Source organism: Pseudonaja textilis, chromosome 3 (assembly GCF_049901715.1).
Source record: "Pseudonaja textilis isolate UNSWEBS1 chromosome 3, rPseTex1.2, whole genome shotgun sequence".
Classification (NCBI taxonomy): domain Eukaryota; kingdom Metazoa; phylum Chordata; class Lepidosauria; order Squamata; family Elapidae; genus Pseudonaja; species Pseudonaja textilis.
In genome coordinates, this window is record NC_141992.1 from 97,844,914 (window position 1) to 97,866,562 (window position 21,649).

The 21,649-nt window shown below is 35.8% G+C and overlaps 1 protein-coding gene across 1 annotated transcript in view; it reads left to right on the plus strand.

The window, feature by feature from the left end:
• The window catches only part of ACBD6 (acyl-CoA binding domain containing 6), a 119,860-nt gene that overhangs the window by 87,204 nt on the left and 11,007 nt on the right, over nucleotides 1–21,649 (plus strand). The gene's annotated exons all lie outside the window — the stretch shown is intronic.

The window sequence follows — 21,649 nt, forward strand, 5'->3', positions numbered from 1 at the left end:
TGAATGGTAAATCTGAAATCACGCAGCCCAGAATCTCAAAAAGGGCACTTTCTTAAGTCTCGCAATAAAAGGAATATTTTTCTCAAAGAAGCAGTTTGGTATAAATGTGGCAATATATAAGGATGCATGTACATTGTGAATAATATCCCCCTTTCATCTTTTTCGTAGTTTATCACAACTCTCTTGCTACAAAACACAGTTGAATCAGCTGATCAGCATTAAGTTCTGATGTAAAACTGCACCACCACAGCCTCTTTATTCCAATATTATTGTAGGCCTTTTGAGCATTGTTGGTATGCTGATGAGTTAGGAGTAGTGGAATATTCTTAATTTCTGAATTCCTAAATTCCCAGACAACTTAAATCAAACAATGCAGGAGTACTTTTATTTGGAGTTATAAAAGGGATAATTTGAGGATTGCAAATTATATAGTTTTGGAGTGCTTTTTTTTTTTTTGCCAGAAACATTTTTCCTATCTCTCCCCCCCCCCCCAATCCAAGTTTTGCTTCCATAGAGTGTCAGAACAAATACCATTGCTTGTACTATTGTACTGTTGTGAATGTTGCAGGTATAGATTTCAAATCATTTTTCCCCAACCTTCATGGTTGCTGTACCAAGTTCTATCTAATGTATGTTTCTATTGTTCTTTTATTCTGATGATAGTTGATCCTAAAAGCTAGAAGTTATATACCACTTCAGTATTTTCATTGTCAGTTCTAAGACTGGCTACTGTTGCTTTTTATTTTATTTAATATTTTATTACCTCAGTTAAACTCTTTCCCTGCATTCTTAATCGGTTAAGATCTATGTGAAACCCAGGTGACATTTTTGAGTTCTTCACAATTTCATAATTAGAATGAGATCCTGTTATTTGAGGATTGCTACTCAAGGCAATTTCAGTGTTACTTTTCCTCTATGGCCTTGTGTTTGGAGAAATAGGATATCTTAGATCAAGGCAGCATAATATTTGTCAGTGTAAGAAGAAGAATGATGGGAAGACTTCAGTTAGGAAAAGTGAGTGCCTTTGTGTAGACTCTACTTTGCCTAATATGTGGCAGAGTTAAAGTCTCCAGTTAATCCCTTTAGATCTCCCATGCCTGTGTTCAGTGAATGCTAATTTTGAATAGACTGTGCCTTGCCTTTACCCATTGAAATGGGTTTGTAATGCATCTGTTGGAGTTGTAACACCTGCATAAGTTGGGATCTTTTTCTAAGCCTTTTTTAAAAATTATTTTTCACATTACTGAAGCCTTAATCCCATGAGCTCACCTTTTAATAACAGGAAAGTGTATGAGCTTTCTTCTTCATGCTCATTGCCACTTGAGGATAACTCATTCCCATGCAGCACTCATAATGGAATTCAAGGGTTGTTTTTTTTTTAATTTCTTTACTAAGGATGCTTATAGCCCAGCATTTGCAGGTTGCTGTGAAGCATCTATGTGGGTTCAAGGACATGTTCCCAGTTTAATGTGCACAAGCATGCTTCTGCTTATGCTCTGATTGGCAAGGTTAACTCTGAGAGGCACTGAGAGGCTGCAGCTTTTTAAACTGATTTGATTAGAACCAGTGCTATATTTCCTTCACTCCCCCTCCCTTAACTGCAGGCTCATGATCCTTTTAACATTGGTCAAACAACCATTCCTTGTGTCTCTGTCTTCATCGCCCCCTCTACCCCATTTTCAAGCTGAATTTTTGACATTTTATAAAATTAAGAAGCTCAGTAAGGATTAAGGATCACATTTGTTTCCTGAGTGCATTGTTTTCTGAGATGGGTTGAAGTATAATTCTGTTCACATTTCCTCCTATCAGCGTCACTGTTATCATGCAATTTCTAAGGTATGGCAAACTTAAAGACCTATATTGGTCTGCTTGTTTTTTGAGGTGAGTATTTGTGGCTGAGATGGCTTGCAAAACATTGGAATTCAGTTGTCTTCGTTACGTGGTTTTATCTGCACAGTGTGAGTTTCTATTCTCAAAGGTTGCATTCACCCTTTAATTATTACCTCATTTTCTGCTCATTTTCTATATTAAACTAAATATTAGAGTTTATAATATCTAATATTTGCTTTTAACATTCAGTTCCAGTTTGGGAGATGAGTTCAAAAACATATTACCAATTTGCTCATCTGTCACAAGATAGCTTGAACAAATTATACTCTTGTCTCTTGAAAATGAGTAGTATTCATAGGTATATTAAGTTTGTGTAACTGGAAAAAAAAGTTTGTGTAACTACATTATGAAATGATGCCTAGGTAATACACTGCTTGCAGAGCAGAATGCCTGCAGTATACCAAAAATGCTGCCATGTGCAATTCAGATAATGTTAATGATTTGATCTATATTGTAAATACAACCTATTTCCATTTTGCGATAGCTAACCCTGCAAATTTATCTTTGGTTGAAGTATCATGTTTTAAACACAGATTTATTAAATTCTGACATACTGCATTACTTAAGAATTGCAGAGAGAATTAAAGCTTTTCTGACTGACTTCTGGATTATAGGTAAATATTTAGTTATTTTTAAAAGAGCCTTCCTGTGTTTCTTTTTAATAGGATATATGTATAAAAAGGTTGTTTTAGGCCAGCAAATGGGTAGACAATCCAATTTTCCTGATTCCATCAAGATACACTCAAAGCATTATCTTGGGCAGTTAACAGAAAGCAGCCATTCTCCCCTCCCAATATAATTGACCCTCTGCATCCAGTAACTCAGAACAGTATTTTGATGTGAGAGCATTTACTCACTGTTATATATTTAGGACATGGAAGCATATTCTGCTTTATCAGGAGAGTTCTGCTAGCGAGCCAGTGTAGATATTTGTCAGTGAAAAGTACTGCCTAGAACTTCCATTGTATTTGCAAGAAGAAAAGGGACTCTAGCTATAAAAGAAATTAACCCCAATATTTTTGTGTAGCATCTTGCAGATCAAGTGAAATTGGGAGAACAATAGAGGTAGTCTTTATGTTACCAAATTTCTATCTCAAGATTGATCCACCAATGAATTGAAAGATGTGTAAAAATCCATTCAAAGAAATGTTAAAATATAATTTGAGAACTATTTTTCTGTTGAGGATTCTTCTCCCCCCTCCCCCAAGGAAATACGTTTAAAACTGCATGCATTGCCAGAATAGTCTCAAACTTCTCTCTTAATATTTCTGTGTCACACTTAAAGTTTTGATGCTTTGTAAGCTGTTTGTAGACTATGGCTTTTGCTGTAAGAGGCAACTGAGTAAATGTAAAGAAAATCCTACTAGAACTGCTGGACTTTATATGGGCTTGATCAGAGTCACTTTAATTGATGGCAGGTGTCTACTAACTATTATTTACCATCAGTTTGAATATGATTGGTTAATTCTGAACAAAGCCACATCCCTACTTATAAGAGATTATGCATACTTACGCAGCTGCATTATTCTAGATTTTTTAATTGTTATTTCCCCCCCCTAAAACAGGGGTGTCAAACTCTCAACGTCACATTGCCATCACATGACATTTCACAATAGTTTTCACCTTCGCGGAGCTAGGGTGGGCATGGCCTGCATGCGACACATCTGGCCCACAGGCCGCCAGTTTGACATCCCTGCCCTAAAAGAAGTCATTGGAATTGTACAGCTTCTATGCTATGTTAAATTTGGGGAAATTCTGAAATGATTTATCTTGGTCTGATTATTTTTTACATCTCAAAAATTTGGCTGCAGGAAACAACCTGGCTGAGCTTGAGGGACTGGTCAAGCACATCATCAGTTTGGAGCCCCCCATGCTCACAAAAGATCTAAGTCCAGCCCTCCCTAAAGTCCATTAACTCTTATCTACCATCAATTTGCCTTGACTGTTAGTAGTTCAGGTTCTTATGGAGAGCTAGAATAAACCTGCACTCATTTGAACCGCCTTGGTTGCTGATTTCATGTGCCTGACATGTGCCTGATAACCAGATACTTTATTTGTTACTGGACTTCAACAATACCCAATACTGGCACTGGCCAATGTCACAACAAAAATGTGGACACTTTTTATATCCACTGTATGTGAAGGTAGATTGTACAGAATTCGTTGTTTGTTATTTATTTTGCATTTTAGTAGGGCTTTTGGGTGTTGTTGAAGTCCAGTAACAAATAAAGTATCTGGTTATCTAAAAAGTATGTTATAGGGATGATCTTAGAATAGTTGCCACCTTTCCCTCTTTTCTTGATATGCATACTTAGATATATATGAAAAATGCATGTACATTAATTTGTGTAAACTTTCTATTCAGCCATTCTCAAAAGGGGTGATTTTTTAAAATTAAGATCTATCTCAGAGCAATCAGCTGTTTTTCCCCAGGCAAGCAGGGTACACTCCATTGCTTATGTAGAAATGCATTTTGAATCATGCATCCTGTTGCTTTCAGTAGCACATTTTAGAATTAGGGAGGGGAAACAAATTGTTGCAATTAATGATGATTATAATGGATGTGTCATTTGACTTCACTGTGAACCCAAATATATCTTTGGTAATATGGATACTTTATAATAAAGCAGATATTTTCTTCAGGAAAAAAATAAGTTTCCGTGACCTAAGTTACTGGCAAGCTCTCAACATTACAAGTACACTTGTAGAAAACAGGGCTGTGCATCTGTCAGCAGCTCTTTAAAGAAGCTGCATACATTCCTGGGCTTGCATAGTTGCCAGAAAAAGATACATTTGATTTAAGGAAGTGCTGACAGGTGGGATATGTGCACCCAACCGCACTCTGAATCACCTTTTCTCCTTCAAATCTGGATTGCTCCACAAACCATGTTCATCTGTCAGCCAGGAACATTAATGCAATCATAAAGAAGTGTATATACTCTGAGACTCTGGAAAGTAATATCCCAGATATATGAACCAGATCTCTTGATCATTAATGGAATTTTGGTTTAGATGCTGTACACAAAAACATTGGACACTATCTGAAGGAAATGTCATAATGTTTCATATTACAGCTTTCCTTGCCATTTTTTATCTGGCTACAAGTTGAAAAGAATGGTACTTTATAACATTCTTGTAATGTCATTCATATTCAACTGAACTGTTGCTTTCTGGCAGAAGATACAGAACAATTAAAACTCGGGACCACACGTTTTCTGAATAGTTTTATCCCAGAGCTATAATTGCACTTAACAATGAACTTAAGGACCACCATCAGTGAGTTGTTGGACAGTATTACTTGGTCTGTTGTGTGGATGCTTGTGTGTTTTTAGGAGGCGGGGAATTTTGGGGGGGTAGGGAGGTGTTTGGGGTTTGTTATGTGTGTGTGCATGTTGAGTCTAGTCTCTGGGTGTTACGTGAATTTCGTATGTATACTGTGTATATACGTACAATGACAATAAAGAATTCAATTCAGTTCTGCATTACAAACAATGGCCTACATAGTTTACAATAATCCTGCACAGTTGTCTAGAGATATTAGGCAAATATTTGCAGGCTAGGGTTTGGGATAAAGCTGTAAGGATTGTTTAAAATAATCTTCCAGAATGGTTTTTACCCATTTTTCTCACTAAGTTATTTTGAGAATAATGCACAATAACTGAGCAGTGGGGTCTACTATTAATATTGCAGAACAGAAACAGGATTCATTTGGATTCCCATCCAAAAGTTCCTATACACCTCAGATTTCAGGAAAATTCAAATCTATGAAAACTTGTCATATACACTCCTACACCAAATCAGACTGTCAGTTTCATGTGTGTTTCTGCTTTTTATTCTATTTCTTTATTTCTGCAATTTCTTGCATTTTTATGTGAGACCTAATAAATGTTAGTGTTGTTATTATGTTTTGATGTAACTGTGAATGTTTTAATTTTTTGTTCTATGCACTGTAAACTTCTGAGAGTTGTTTTGATAGCAACGAAATAAAAGTTTGAATGAATAAATCAAATTAAAAGTTTCTGCACTTTTAATTGCCTTTAGACTGGTTGCATGTTTAAATATTCAAAAATTATTTATCCATCAGAATAAAGACTCCATTTTTTTTATGCTAATGTCCTAGAATAATTACCTGGTAGCACATTTTCTTTTCTTTTTTTCTTTTGTTTTATGCCCACAGCCAAAACTTCAGATCAGAGATATACTATATTTTGTATAGGGGGCTACTATTTTTCCATGTTTGATCATCATATTATAAAGGATCCAAAGAAAGGATTTGGTTCAGTTTTACATTCCTGAATAATTTCTGAAGTGTATTTGAAAATCCAGTGTTAAGACTCTGAAAAAGAAATAAACCAATGAAAACTGTACTTCTCAAACAGTGGTGAAATGGTAATACTGCAGTTAAATGATAATACTGTATGATTTTAAATACTATATTTCTAGTCTTATTTACAATTATAATATATAGGATACAGTAAAGAGAATCAGGGCATGTCTTGTGCTCTATCATTAGTGGCACTGGTCTTTACCAAACCAGGTTAAGGATGGCTATTTGGACAGTTGTGCTCAGATATAGCAGACTGTAGGTTTTATAAATACATACAGAAATAATTAAAATCTAAGGGGTTTAGGGAAGTTAATCTCCTTTCAGTAATCTCTGCCATAAAGCATGCAAAGTCACAGCTGGCAGAGAGCCCAAAGAGGACCGGCTGTTGGACAGCACGTGGGACCTGAAGTTCAGGGAGATTAAGTGAAATCACCCCTCTGCTAGTCTCTTTGCTTTGAGGTTCTAGAATATTTTTCCTGGCTAAGGTGGAATTTCAGCTAAACTCCCCCAAAAGCACAGAATGAATGAAGATGTAGTAAATTACAGGTATGTTTAAATAAAATCAATTGCTTGAATAGTCCCCTAGCCACTCGAAACCAAACAAATTCAAATGGGAATATGTTATTAAATATTATATGCCTTTAAATTTATCATTCCAGTGCCAGATAGAAGAATCATAATTCATTATGAATCCATATTTCTGACAGATGCCTGCCATCTTTGGCTTTGACAGAAATCATCAATTTAATCATACCTGCAATTTATCAACCTGTTCCAGCAGGCTGTTCTTTTTTTTTAACATTGTGCTTTGTTATTTTGTTTTTCTGGACTACTGTTTCCTATTCCTCTTGTGCATAACATTTCTTACTTGATGCATATATAGGTCAACATTTGTAGAATATATGCAACCAATTTTAAGTTATCTTTTAAAGAAGATATTTCAGTTTAGGGTTCACAAACTTTCAGTGTTTTTTTTTCTGAATTTAAACTAAAGATACATATGTTTCAAAGTTGATATTTTAAGAATATTTTAAAATATATCCATTATTTTTACTTGAAAAATCCAATCTCTGATGTTTTTCAATGTTAATCATCAAATTCTTATTTGGAAGGAATCAGAAGCAAACATTTCTAAGTCTACATCTCTTTCCCTTGAATAAATGTTGGGGGAAGCGTATTGCCCAAAGCAATAGAGACAAGGTTCCAATAATCATGAAGAAACACATAACCATCTATATAAATCCGCATCTTTTCATAGATGCCTTGGTCCTGGTCAGGTGTGAGGACCAATGTGAATGTTCCACAGGGATGTTCAGCTGATTCACCTGTGAGACTTTCTACTATCTTTCCACTGAATATTCTAGAAGGTGAATCTGAAGATAACAATAATGGGGATACTAAGGTCTTTCTTAGCCATTTCCCCCCCTCTCTCATTCACTCTCCTCTCCTCACAAGCTTATTGTGAGGAATATAGGAGGAGGGAGCATAATATATACTGCCTTAAAATGTGCCAAATGAAATGCAGGATGAGAGCTTTTTAGACTTGCCAAAGGTTGTACCAATGCTACAGTTCTTTTTAGAGATTTTTTTTTTAAAAAATTCTATCAATTGTCTGTGTTTACAAATAGCTTGCATCAGTCAGAAGCAGAAAAAGATTTTAACTGTTGGTCAGTTAAACAACATCCTGCTGAATTTGAAGTCCAGATCTATGCTGTCCTTGTAGGGGAGTTTAAAGAGTTAAATTTCCAATTGTATTAGCAGATTGTGTTTTCTTTCTATGATCTGGGCTGACAAGACATCAGTATTCTATTCATCTGTTGGGAATTAGGCTGTTAATCCAATCAATGACTCTTGAGTGAGCTGCGGCCTGCTGCCTTCCCACTGGGGAACAATCGGATCAGACAGCAGATTGTTTAAGAGCACAACGCTGTCCCAGTGTCAGGTGGAATTTTTGAGTGTTCCCTTGTGAATTGGGGCTGGGAGACACTGTCTCAGACCATTTATCCTATTCTTTAAATAACCAGATACCTGCCTCATCCATACTAAACTGATAAGCAGTTGGGGGAAAGGCAGAAGAGAGACCCTGACTAAAATCTTAGGAAACTGCCTGCAGGAAATGGTTGACATTTACGTGATTTACGTCTTTTTTTTTCTTAAGGTTAACAAAAAAAATCACTTTGTTACGCTGAAAGAATATTGGAATTAGTTTCTTTCACAGTAGTTTTAAAATAGTATTTTTGACTTGGGCTTGAACATTTTCTCATGGAATAAGAAAAAGAAGTCCAGTAAATAAATGGCTGGTACAGCATAACTTGGACAATTTGGATTTTTTTTTCTTCAAAAGGTTTTTATTTTTTAAAACAAACATATACAAACAATACATAAAAACATTAAACCATCTTCCATTTTATATACATACAGTGTGTCAGTTGGTTACGAATCTTTTGTGCTATCCTTTCATAGTTGTTACAGTTTATATAAATTTCACATTGTCAAACTAACATATGCTTATATATTTATCAGTTATTAATCAACCATGACTAAACTATTTATTCCATCATTTTATATGAGATATGAATTTTTATCTTAAAATTTATATTGTACTTTCATCCAATGGTTATATATTTTTACATTATATTTTATATCAATCTATTAAACTTCTATGAGAAAATTATCTATTCTGTTACATTACCATGTCTTTTTGTCCAACCATTGATAAAACAAATCCCATATCATATAAAATTATTTATCTTCTTGTTCTCTGATTTCAAATGTCAATTTACTCATTTCAGCACAATCCATAATTTTCTTAATAACTTCCTCCTGCATAGGTATTTTATCATTTTTCCAGTTCTTAGCAAATACAATTCTAGCTGGTGTTAAAACATTTACAATCAAATATTTCAGCTCTATATTGTATGTTTCTGGTATAATTCCCAATAAAAAAAATCTCTGGTTTAAAAGTCTATATGTTATTTTATCATTTTTTCCAACCACGTGTGGATTTTAGTCCAATATTTTTTTGCATCCGAGCATGTCCAAGCCAGGTATCCGAGCCAGGTATCTGATGACATTTCCAACATTTATCTGATTTATTCTTAAACATTCTCGCAAGTCTCGTCAGGAATAGATGCCACCTGTAAAACATCTTATACAAATTTATCAAATTTGTTATCAAATATGAAAACCAGTTCATTTTTACACCTTGTTCTTCCAACGCTTGCATAGATTTAAGTTCACCCTTTTCATTCAATATCTCACCATATCTAACTGTTTGTTCCTTTTTATATATTATTGGATAGGAAAAAGCTTCAATGGTAGATATCCATAATGGAATTTTTAAGTATATTGTCTTTTTATCTTCTCCCAATTCAAAACCAGTGCCTCTCGAATATAATGTCTTCTAAAATTCCCCTGTGTTTTAGTTCCCTTATACCAGAGGAAAGCATGCCCTTCTAAGGTCAATAGTCTACTGTTCCTTAATGTTATCCATTCCTTTACCCACATCAGACTTGTCGCCTGGTAATATAACTCCCAATTGGGCAAGGCAAGCCCTCCTCTTATCCTTGCATCTTGTAACAGTTTTAGTTTTATTCTTGCTTTTTTACCCTGCCAAGTATATTTCAGCACAATTCTGTTTAAGTCTTCAAAAAACCCTTTCCCTAATCGGATTGGAATTGTCTGGAATAAATATAAAATCCTAGGCAATACATTCATCTTAATTGTAGATATTCTTCCAAACAATGATAATTGTAAATTTCCCCATTTTCTCAAATCTGTCGCAATCTGCTGTTTGAGTTTAAGATAATTATCCTCCTTTAGTGTGCTACATCTTGGTGTAATGTATATCCCTAAATAACCTTGTTTGTGACCTGTATTTCTAAAGCTTCTTCCAACTCTTTCTTTCGTCTTGCTAACATATTCCTTGTTTATATCTTTGTTTTATCTTTATTTATTTTCAAACCTGCTACTTTTTCATATTCTTCTATTTTTTCTATTAATTTAGGTGCTGTTTCCAATGGGTCTTCTAATATGAATACCAGGTCATCTGCAAAAGCTTGCAATTTATACTCTTCCTTTCTGATTTTCACTCCTTTTATTTCTTTTTCTTCTCTAATATTCCTATTCAACATTTCCAATGTTAACACAAACAGCAGAGGTGACAGTTGACAACCTTGCCTTGTCCCTTATATCTATAGATTCTGTTAATTCTCCATTTACCATAACCTTTGCAGTTTGTTCATGGTATATCGTTTCAATGGCTTTAATAATTTTTTTACCAAAGCCCATTTGTATCAATTGAAGTAAAATGAATCGCCAACTCACATTGTCAAAGGCTTTTTGTGCATCTAAAAACATCAAGGCCATTTGCTTTTCAGGATGCGCCTCATAATATTCCAAAGTGTCCAGAATAATTCTCACATTGTCTTTGATTTGTCTCTGGTAGGAATCCATTTTGATCAATATGGATAAAATTATTTACGTATCTTTTCAGTCTTTCTGCCAAGATTGAAGCAAAGATTTTATAGTCTGAATGTAATAGGTATATAGGTCTATAATTTTTAACTTGTTGCAGGTCTGTATCCTCCTTCAGTATAAGTGTAATATATGCTTCTGACCATGCTTTGGGTATTCTTTTCTTTAGCATAACTTCATTCATAACTTATAACAGGTGAAGATTCAATATTTCCTGAAAAGTCTTGTAAAATTCCTCTGGCAAACCATCTGGACCTGGTGCTTTTCCAACATTCTGTTTTTTTAAGGCTTCTGTTAATTCCATCATTGTTATGTTCCCTTCTAACATTGTTTCAATATCTTTAGGTATATGAGGTAAATTCACTTTCTGTAAATATTGCTTAACTTTTTCTTCTTGAATATTCTCTTGAAAATACAATTTTCCATAAAATATTTTTTTAAAGAATTTTTTTCTTCTCCTCATTTCCATAGCAAACATGTCCTTCTTCATTTATTAATTGACTAATCCTTCTTGATTCTCTTTCCTTTCTCAGTTTATAGGCTAGCCATCTGCCTGGGTTGTTTGCATCTTCAAAGTAATTCTGTTTAGCATTTTTAATTTTTTGTGCTAGTTCCTCTTTTTCCATTAGTCCCATTTTATAATTATATCCATTTTATTTTTAATGTCTTTTTTTTGTGGGGACTTCTATAAGTCTTTTTCTAATCTTTTATAATCATCCTCCAATGTTTTGAAAGTCTTTTTGGATCTTTTTAATTTTAGCTTAGTTTATTTCTCCTAAGAGTTGCGAAGTGTGAAATCTATTAGAACTAAGCTCAATAAGTACATTCAGAACAAACATTTTATGGACTGAGTCAGATCGGTTGCATTTTCTGTTTACTATTAAATACTCATTACCCTGTTATCAAAATTATATATGCGGCTGCCCAAATTATGAAATATACCATTATATATAGTTGGCCATAGTACATAGTAGGAGAATGGGACTTTAAAACTGTATAGTACTATTTTTAATTCACCTATGTGCAATTTGTAATACCCAGTGCTTAAGATGTTGATATATTAAGAGGCAGGCAATATTATCAGGTCAAGGGCATATTTTGTCCCCTTCCCCACATCCAAAGGCTACCAAGGAAACATGTATCATAATGGGGTAGCATTAAAATGAAGTGGCACATATTTTTTGACACATGTTTTCTTTGTTTTGGGAGTTGAGGCAATTTAGGTTATTTTATCATGCACGTATTCCACCAGTTTGCACTAGCTGCCAGATTCTAAATAGAGTGTTAGAGCTTAGCAGTTCAAGAAATGGTTGTGCTTAAGATACTAGCAATGTTCAGGGAAGGTTGTCCACAAATGCATACAAATTGTGCTTCGGCAGGAATAAAGAGGTAGGGTTTATCCATAGGGCCATCCGTCCTTGAAATATCCTCTGTGTATAACATGATGGGTCTAAGGATGACATGCATCAAATATTTTTTTAAAAATAATCTTTATATATTGGCCTTTCTCAGCTAGTAACTGTATCCAATACCAGTTTTTAATAGATTGTATTACAAGGGGAAATGTTTTGTTTCAAGCCTGGACGAGCCATTGCTTTCTGGAAATTCTACCAGATCATTTTGAGCTAGCCAAAAATTGGCAGAAACAAAACCTAGAATGCTTTGGTTATTACAGATTTTGGCCCACAGAAAATCTAGAGGTATCCCATTGTGATTTGTTGGGGAGTGAAGGTCAAGGCTTGGCTTATATGTATTAGCCCCTATTTCCCCCACTCTAAGGAATGGCCTGGGTGCCAGATCACTCCCCCCCCATATTATTCCCAGAATCTTCCCTTCTATTAACTGCTACCAATGTAAGTAACAGCACACCTGTTCCTTATTGTGATGGTCTCAGAAGTAAAGAACAAGAAATCAGGGTGGTATATCTTACCAGATCATCAACCTTGTGCCTTTCCTACCATGCTTCCCCTCTGCTAATATTGCTGCCAGTTTCTCCGCATGGCAACATTTCACTTGCTTACCCGCCCTCCACTGGTTCATGTCCCTTCTCTTCCCCTGACTCAAGTCTCTGCCACATTTCTCCAAATAAACCATTCAGCCTTTCCTATTTCCTCCTCTTAAAGATGCTTAGATAATTACTTCTGCCTAAAAATACATTTCAGGCCATATCCAGGACAAAATAGCCCTGCTTCATTCCCTGTACAGGAGCAAAATATCTGGTGTGTGGACGTTTGAGTTTAGGCACAGGGTCATTAACCAAGCATTCTGGGCACAGAACAATTTATTTCTGTTGTATGGTATTAGCTCTCTGTATATCATATATATCAAAAATTATTACTCCTAGGCTTCTGATCAATTGTTACATTGTTCATGGATTATTCATAACAAGTGGTATCTAAAAATTATTTCAAATCCAAACTTCAAAAATTTCTACAGTGAAACTTAATAGTTTTTTGCTGGCACTGAATGGATATTCTCTGAGTGCCACAAAATTGGTGTTTGGGTTATAATTTATAAAATCTGTATGCTTCCTGCTTGCTGTTTACAATGGATGCTCATCCTGACATACTGGGATTGTTGAAGAGGAGAGATTTATCCTTTTCTTCCTCCCCCTCCTCAGCAATTATGATATTTGCTTACCCATCCCCCTTTATGCTATTATCAGTCTTAGGGAAATGATTAATGGTGTCTTTGGGAGAACATTGGATTTTGGGAAATCTATCCTTCCCCCTCTCCCATAACTCACCATGCTGATCAATTGAGTACCAAGGAAGAAAGATATGGGTACACTGCCCCATTGCTCAGCTGAAAGTACAGTATTTCTTCATCAATACATAATTTCTGGACTTCCCAATTGAAGGGTACTGGGATGGCCAATAGGACAAATGACTCTGAAAGAAGGTTAACAGATTTTAAGATAATAGTTTATTAAATCCAAATACATAGAAAGTGAAATTCTCCATATCAGACTATTGGTTCAGCACTTAGTGATGTTTATACTGATTAATAGCAGGCTTCCAGCATTTTGTGAAAGATGCCAATGATTGAATGCAGGTCATTTTGCATGCAGAATGCAAGTATGTCCTTCCTTTTTAGTGGCCAGTATTCGTGGTACTAAATAGAGTTCCAACTTCAAAGGCAGTAAAGTCTATGAGAGCAGCAAAAGAGATGAAGTAGCTGATGGATCCTAATTCCCTCCCCCATCTTATAATCTCCCCTCCCTTCTCCTTTTATACAGAGTTATTGTGAATGTTTATTCTGTTCAGTTGTGTCCAATTTTTAAAAGTGGTTGGCCATTGCTTCTGTCATAGGACTGAGAGAAAATGAGTAGTCCAAAGTCACTTTTGTGAGCAGAACTCACAGTCTCCTGTTTCTGACCTGGTGGCTTAACCATTAAACTGAAATGACTCTTGTGAATAGGTTAGTCTGCAAGAAATCTAAAGTTTGTTTGGTCATTTGAGAAGAAAGTAAAATCTTGTCAGGATTCTTTTGTGTTCTTGTGCTCCCCCAGCCATTCTTTTTAACATTTCCATAAACTAAAATAGCATTATTGTTAACAAAAATTCTGAAGTAATATATAAGACTATTATCATTCACCTTAATGATTTTTTTTCATTTATGGAATTTTTGCTATATTTTCCTATGGACCTTGATTTATTTTAAATTAATAGAAAAACTGTGTTTACAGTTTTTCTTATTTTTGTTGTTCTTATTTTAATGTGAACTAAGGCAATCAAAGCTTAATCCTGCCAATCATCTTTAAAAATGATGACAGTTGAGAGCTGATATAAAAACTTAGTAAAATGCTTTCAAGATCCATGTAATGTGAAAGCTCAGTCACAGTATGATCATATGACTTCCAGACTGAAGAAATGTGAAAAATAAAATTGCGATCAATTAAGCATTTTTCTCATATTTCAGTATTGCTTAGTTCTTGTTGATAGATACAGTTCCAAATGAGCTACTTTTAGGCAGTAATTCATTCACTAACAGAACAGAGTATAAATAACTATTGGAAATATTCCCCCTTCTTGTTTAAAATGAAACTTAATTACTCTGCTCAATTTCCAAGAAAAAAAGATCACCTGTTCCATTTGCTTATTTATAGTTGCATTTTTACAGCAGGACTGGAAATTTTTCTGAGTACTCTCCAGAAGCAATTTATCATAATTACACAGGGAAATTTTACTGTACTCTTCCTATTTATTTATTTATTCCTTTATTTATTTACTAAAACTTTCCTCCATTCCAAAAATTGAGCCAACATTTTAAAGTCTGTACATTCCAAAATCTATTTTGTGTAGTGCTAAACTGCAAATATGTGTATTTTAAACATCAGAGATTTTGTATGATTTGACATAATAATACTTTTATAAAGTCCTGTAAAATTGTATGTCTGTCATTATTTCTATCAATCGGAGTTGTAGCATCTTTTATGACATTTTTCTTCTTACAGTAAAGAGTTTTTAAGCTGAAGATTCTCAGGGTTGAGAAATTGATTGTTTTTCTTCCTGCCAAGGATAATCATTCAAGACTGAGTAATCAGACACTATTAGACAAGGTGTTCTCTGCAGTAAAACCCCAAATGCAGAAGCATTTTGCTTTGTTTAAGTACAAAGACCAAAAGAAACATAAGAAACTAAGTTTACATTGAAACATAAATTGAATTTGAATTGAATACATTAAAAATATACAACCAGTACCCAACTTGTCAAGACCATTATACTATTAAATGTTGAATGGCAAAGCAATTCAGCAATATTTGGTGACTCTTCTGGGGATCTTGGGCAACTTGCCAGATAAAAAAAGAATATTCCTATCTGATCTACATGGGCTGTTAATTAAAAAAAGTTATTATTACAGCCACTGAAGTAGAAAGAACAGCACAGAAGCACATAGAAGGCCAATATTTCCCCAAGTGGACAGAACATGATCACTTTTGCACTGGAATATTGTTAAATTTTACCTCCAGTAACACAGATGGCAAAATGCTGAATCTAGCAATGAAAATGAGTTGGGCAAAAGCTACTGGCTAGACGGTTGGCAAAGAAGAGATGTATTCCAAACAGATCTGAACAAAGTACTTAGATCTTTCTGAATGTTATTGCCAAGAGCTCAACATTTCAGTTCTATTAGAACTCTTTCAAGACCAAACAAGGACAATATTGAACTGATAAGCTAAAAAACTTAGTTTGGGATTTGTACCTGCCTTCTATGATGACAATTCCTATGTCATAAAGTCAAGCAACTGTAAGGGGAAAAATTAATTTACTTTGAAATTTCAGGTGCAAAAGTTTAAAGCAAGCTTTTATGAAGATTAAGCCAGATTTTAACCTCACTAGGGAATTTGATACAAATTGAGGTATATGCAAATTGGACAGAGCAGTTGGATCACAGTAATTAGATATCTCTGCACCATATATCAAATAGTTGATGATCTTTGTTCTGAGTATTTCATTGCAACTGGGATGTAATTATTGCCATTGCGATTGTGTAGCACTGAATAACATTTGTAGATTTGTGGGGCTGAGCAGTGACAGCTCATTGTTGTACTTTCCTGATTGTCAAGACTTGAAAGAAGCATACAAGAATTTAAATACTTTGATTCCATCTATTGGTTTTCTAAGAATAGTGGTAAATAACATGAGTTTTGGGGGAAATTACTATTAATAACTAATCTTTACTTTTATAGTAGGGGAATGGGTTGGGAAAGAGGATGCCTGAGTAAATTGGTGGATAAGAAATTGAAACCATTTTTCTTGATTAAGATTTTGTAATGAAACTTCAATTTTGTCAAGACCTGAACTAGAGAATTAATACAGAAATTGAAAGAGTGAGGAGCTAAAATATATCCTTACTTTCTCTCTTTTTTAAATGAGGATCAATGGTGTCAAGTGTCTAAATTTGCTGTAATAGACTTGTACTGGATTAGGTTTATGCAGTTTCATAAGGAAGCAGCCAATTTTCCCCATAATCTATCTCTGGGGGATCAAATCAGAACCAATCTGTAAGTCAATAAGGGCAATATTAAAACAATCCCAAAGACAATAAATACTACTTTTCTCCTGGCTTTGAACTGTATCTCCCTGAATTCAGTTTCCCTTCTTCAACTTTTATTTTTCCCATCCTAAAGACTTCTTCAAAACTTTAGCAAATATCTTTTTGCAAGTCCAATAAAAAGTAATTGTCCAGGTCATTGTCTTGATATATCATTTGTATTTTCACATTAATTTTCAAGTTTTAGCCAATTTCTTTTGTATATCCCTTAAAAAGTTCTTATTTTAGGTCATTCTTTTGGCTTGTCATTTGTATTTCCATTTTAGCTCAGACCCCAGGAAGGTCAAAGGGATGGACTGGATGGCTGCAAGATTTCCCCTATCTTGCTCTTGGGAGCTTGCCAGCCAGATGTTGCTGGTCTACAGAGGGACATGAATCGAGGTCAGGTGCAGGACCTCGGTCACTCCTCCATGCAGGCCTCTGGACAGCTCATCTACCCCTGTGAACACAGAACCAAGCCAAGCCCCCTCAAGCTTATGGTTAATTTTGCTTTTATTCAGGAATGAAAGTAAACTCACTTGTGATGTTTTGAAGATCTCTATCAGGCTTAGATTAATTAAATAGGTGATTTCCAAAAGTGGCTAGAAAGAGAAGTTATCAAACCTGGTGTCCTTTAAAAGGTCCTGCTGCAGCTGAGAGCATGATAGCTTCTCTTCATTTTCTGGTGCTCAAATCCATGGGAGACCACTGTCATGCAGTCTTCTTCCCAGGATCAACTTCCAGAGCAAACATGGGTGATCTCCTATCCTTTTCTTATCTGGAGAGGTACCATAAAACTGATCCACTCACCAGTTCTTTGGACTTTGTTGTGGCTGTTGTTTGTGCTCATTTAGAGACATGCTGGTTTGCCATTTCTCTCCCCGATATCTACTCTGTGTCTTTAAATTCTCACCGAATGTTTAATGAAAGTCCTGTTTAGAGACTGTTGCAACATTTGCATTTTATATGTGAATTTCAAGTCATCTGCTTTGATGAATGAAAAAAATCACTATGACAAGGAGTTCATTTGCCTGACTTTCTCTCTTCAAGTCAGTAATCATGATTAGATTTGCTAGGTCCTGTTTCCACCTAAAGGTTCTTTCCCTTACTGCATATGATGCTTTTCAGTTCTGATGATCAAGTGGACAACATCAAACAGCAACAGAAGTAACTTGTCTACATAGGGACCAATAAAGTATCACAGAAGAGGGGCAGAGCATAGTGATTACTTGCATTGGTGGTATCCAATATTGTTGTGCAGTATTTTATCTTCTGGTGTTAAAATGACCTTTGGCCGTATGTTTATTACCCTCTTCCAGATACAGAGCTAATATTTTGTGCCCTTTACCTTGAATTAGATGACAAGAGGGTTTAGGATATGAATATGATTATGAGCATTAAGTTCTTCTATTGCTCCTTCCATTGACTTTTTGCCACCAGCACTTTTCTTCAGAGTAACTGAATTGTATTTATTTTGTGACAGGTTATAAAATGATAAATTCAATCATCAGAGTACCTTTTTTATAAAGATTCAAGAAACTTCAGTTGGTATAAAATGCATTAGCCAGCTTATAGATAGTTGCACATATTACTACTACTTTGCAGGACCTCCATTATTGCTTTTCAGCTTCTGGGTGCAATTTATAGTGCTAGTTTTTATATAAAAGTCCTTTATGCTGAGTTATTTTCAGAACCACCTCTCTCCACTGGAATCAGACCGTTGGTTGTCCCCCCTTTTTGGAAGCCAAGAGGGTAAGGCCCAAAGGTACTTTTCCATCATCAGGCTCACCCTCTGGAATGACCTATCATGAGAAATATGTTTGGCTCAACTCTAGTTGCCTTCTGGAAGCTTCTGAAAATAGTGGTTTTCATTTGCCAGTTGCTATCTGGAATGTAGTTTGTACATTTTAATTTTTAGCATTGTCATAGTTTTTCCTGGGTGAACCACCAAGAGTCTGCATACAATTGTGGTGGGATATAAATATGATGTATAAGCAAACATACATATTGGAAATTGATACAAGACACATACAATGCAAAATGGAATTTCTGGAATAATAGAGAAGAATCTGAAAAATCCAAGATTAATGGTATAGGCAAAATTCGAGAAAAGACGGGCAACAGTTAAAAGGACAAGAGGCAAGATTGCAACTGTGCCTGAGATACAGAGTGAAATAAAAGTGCCAGGCCAAACACTCACAGGAATTACTGTCTAACATTGAAGCAGTGACAGCCTTACCAAGTAGGGAGCAAGTGTATTACTAGAGTCATCTTCAAAATGAATTGCATAGCTCAAGGGACAAGTCAGGGCTTTATGGAGCTTGTGAAAGAAAGAGAGTTCATTGATCCGCTGGAAGTGTTCATGCCTCTTCTAGAATACGGAGTCAGCAGTAGAAATCTTGTTGTAGAAATCTAGTATAGATTTGTAGATGTCCATTTTACGATGTTTTCATTGAATTACGAACTGAGCAGTAATGCAAAGGGGCTCTTGTTTTTATTTGTTACATTTGTTTTCCTCCTTTTATATTAGAAATTAAAATGTAAACAATGAGGTCAGAATAATAAACTAACAATAGGGTAAACAAGGCAGCAAAATGGCATGCCACATAAACATTCTTAAGCAAATATATCAAAGCTGTGAAAATAAAAAACTTCAAATGGATACTAGAAAGTTATAAAACTTTTGAGACAAACATGGTTGTCTGTTGGGAGAGTTCAGACACGTGATGTATCACAACTTCCCCCCCTTCACTAAACTGGGGGTGGACATGGCAAGCACATGACACATCCATCCCATGGGCCATGAGTTTGATACCGCTGCTCTAGACCTTAAGAGAGAGGGGGGTTGGCATTCACCTATCAGGAGATTCTAATGGTTACTGGGAGCTCTGATCTCTGACCATTTATGAGACAGTCTTTGGACCAGAAAAGCATGGTGGGGATACTTCTATTGTACTTTCCTCATAGGTTAACAGTGTCACCAAGTTGATATATGTAGCTTTCTACTACTCAGTGATTTCAACCTTTGGTAACTACTGAGGTGGATTCTGAAAGCACTCCTGGATTTACAATCAACATGACAAACATGGCCCTGTCACCCATGGTCATAGGCCTGATATACAAGGTGAGGCTAGAATGTAATTAAATCTAGTAAGGATTGAAAAAAGTAAGCATTACTCTTTTGTAATGGACATTTCTTGGTGACTATGTGAAATGATCTCCACAGAGAGGCAAGGCCAATTCTAAGTGGTCCACTTCAAATATCTGATTTAGTTTAGTTCCAGAGGATACATGTGGAATTTCCCAGTAATTTGGAGAGTAATTCTGCCAGTAATCTCACTGACCTCTGCAATATGGAGGCAATAGGGACCTAGGGTAGGATTGTTCCTAAGCAGCCTATGTACTAGCCTTACAGGTACCTTCTTGGTTTACTGAGGGATGCAGAAGATGGTTCATGAAATGACACCAATGCTAGCAGAAGATGAGTGAATCCCATTCGAAAAGTGTATGACATTTGGACCTACATCATGGCTCTAAGGATGGCAATGCATAGATAATGGTCTACTATTACTGTGTCTATGGAGTGCCATGCAACAATTCCTTTTAAAATGACCAGGGTATTCCTAGAAAAAAGACAGGAAAAAACACAGTGAGATTTTTGTGGATAAAATTTTTCAGATAAAATCACTTTCATTAACTTGGAGTTGAAAGATGGCTGGACAGAATCTGAACAAAAGTGCCAATTATTGCATTTTGTAAAGTTAACCTGGATTTACCGCGCTCCATTTTTTGCCTTTCTGGGCCCCAGGGAAGCCTTCTGGGGGTAAAAATGCCCGCCCCCCCCGGAAGCTTCCAGGAGGCCCAAAACAGAGCATGGGGGGGTGCTGTGCCCCCCCGGCTCAGTTTTTTGCCTTTCTGGGCCCTTCTGGGAGCAAAAACGCTCCCCCAGGAGGCTTCTCTGAGGCCTAGGAGGCGGAAAAAAAAACAGAGGGGGAGGGTTGCTGCAAAAAAAGGCCACGCCTACCCAGTCACATGGCCACGCCCACAGAACCGATTGTTAAAAAATTTGAATCCTACCCCTGGGTACAATACCAACAATGGTAATACTCAGCTTTCCTTCTCTGTCCCAGATCAAATTGGGAGATATGGTCATGATTTCCAATTTATTGAAATTTAACACTAGCAAGATGGAGTGCTCCTCCAGAAAAAGCTGGTATGCTGTTTATGGGTTCTAAACAATCAATTCCTGCTAAAAGAGCAGCAGAAGAAATTGTGACCAGCAAGCATTTTGTTAGTTTTTGGAACAAAAAGTTGTGGACAAGTTATATGTGCCCTTGTCGCCTTATATTTGGTTTACTTGTAATGTATGATGTAGGGGGTTTCTCTTGAAATTTCTTCCTGAAATTTGAACTGGTGCTAAAAGTGGCTGCCAATGTGCTACATGGGATTATCTGACATAATTACATAATAAATCACATGCTAAATAAATAAATAAACATAACACCAATATTGCAGGAACTATGTTGGCTGGCAGTTGATGTCCCTATGCAATTTAAAATGTTGGTTATCACCATTAGATCTTATGTGGTTATCTGAAAGTGGTTATCTATAAGACCACTTGCTACAAGTAGAATCTGCCAGCCCATGATGTCCTGCAGAGAAATCTTGCTGCAGTTCTCCACTCCTTGTGAGGTACATACAACAGGAGAGGATATGGAGGCACGCATTTCCTGGAAGGAGCTCCTCTTTAGAAACCTTACAGATCGCTATCTTGTCTACTGTATTCTTAATTTTTAGGAAGCCACTGAAAGCCTGTTCCAGAAAGTATTTGGGATAGCACTGTGTGCTTTAATGAGTGAGGATGTCACTAATGTAAATAGGGAATGTGCTGATCAATTTGACATTCAGCTATTGTTACAG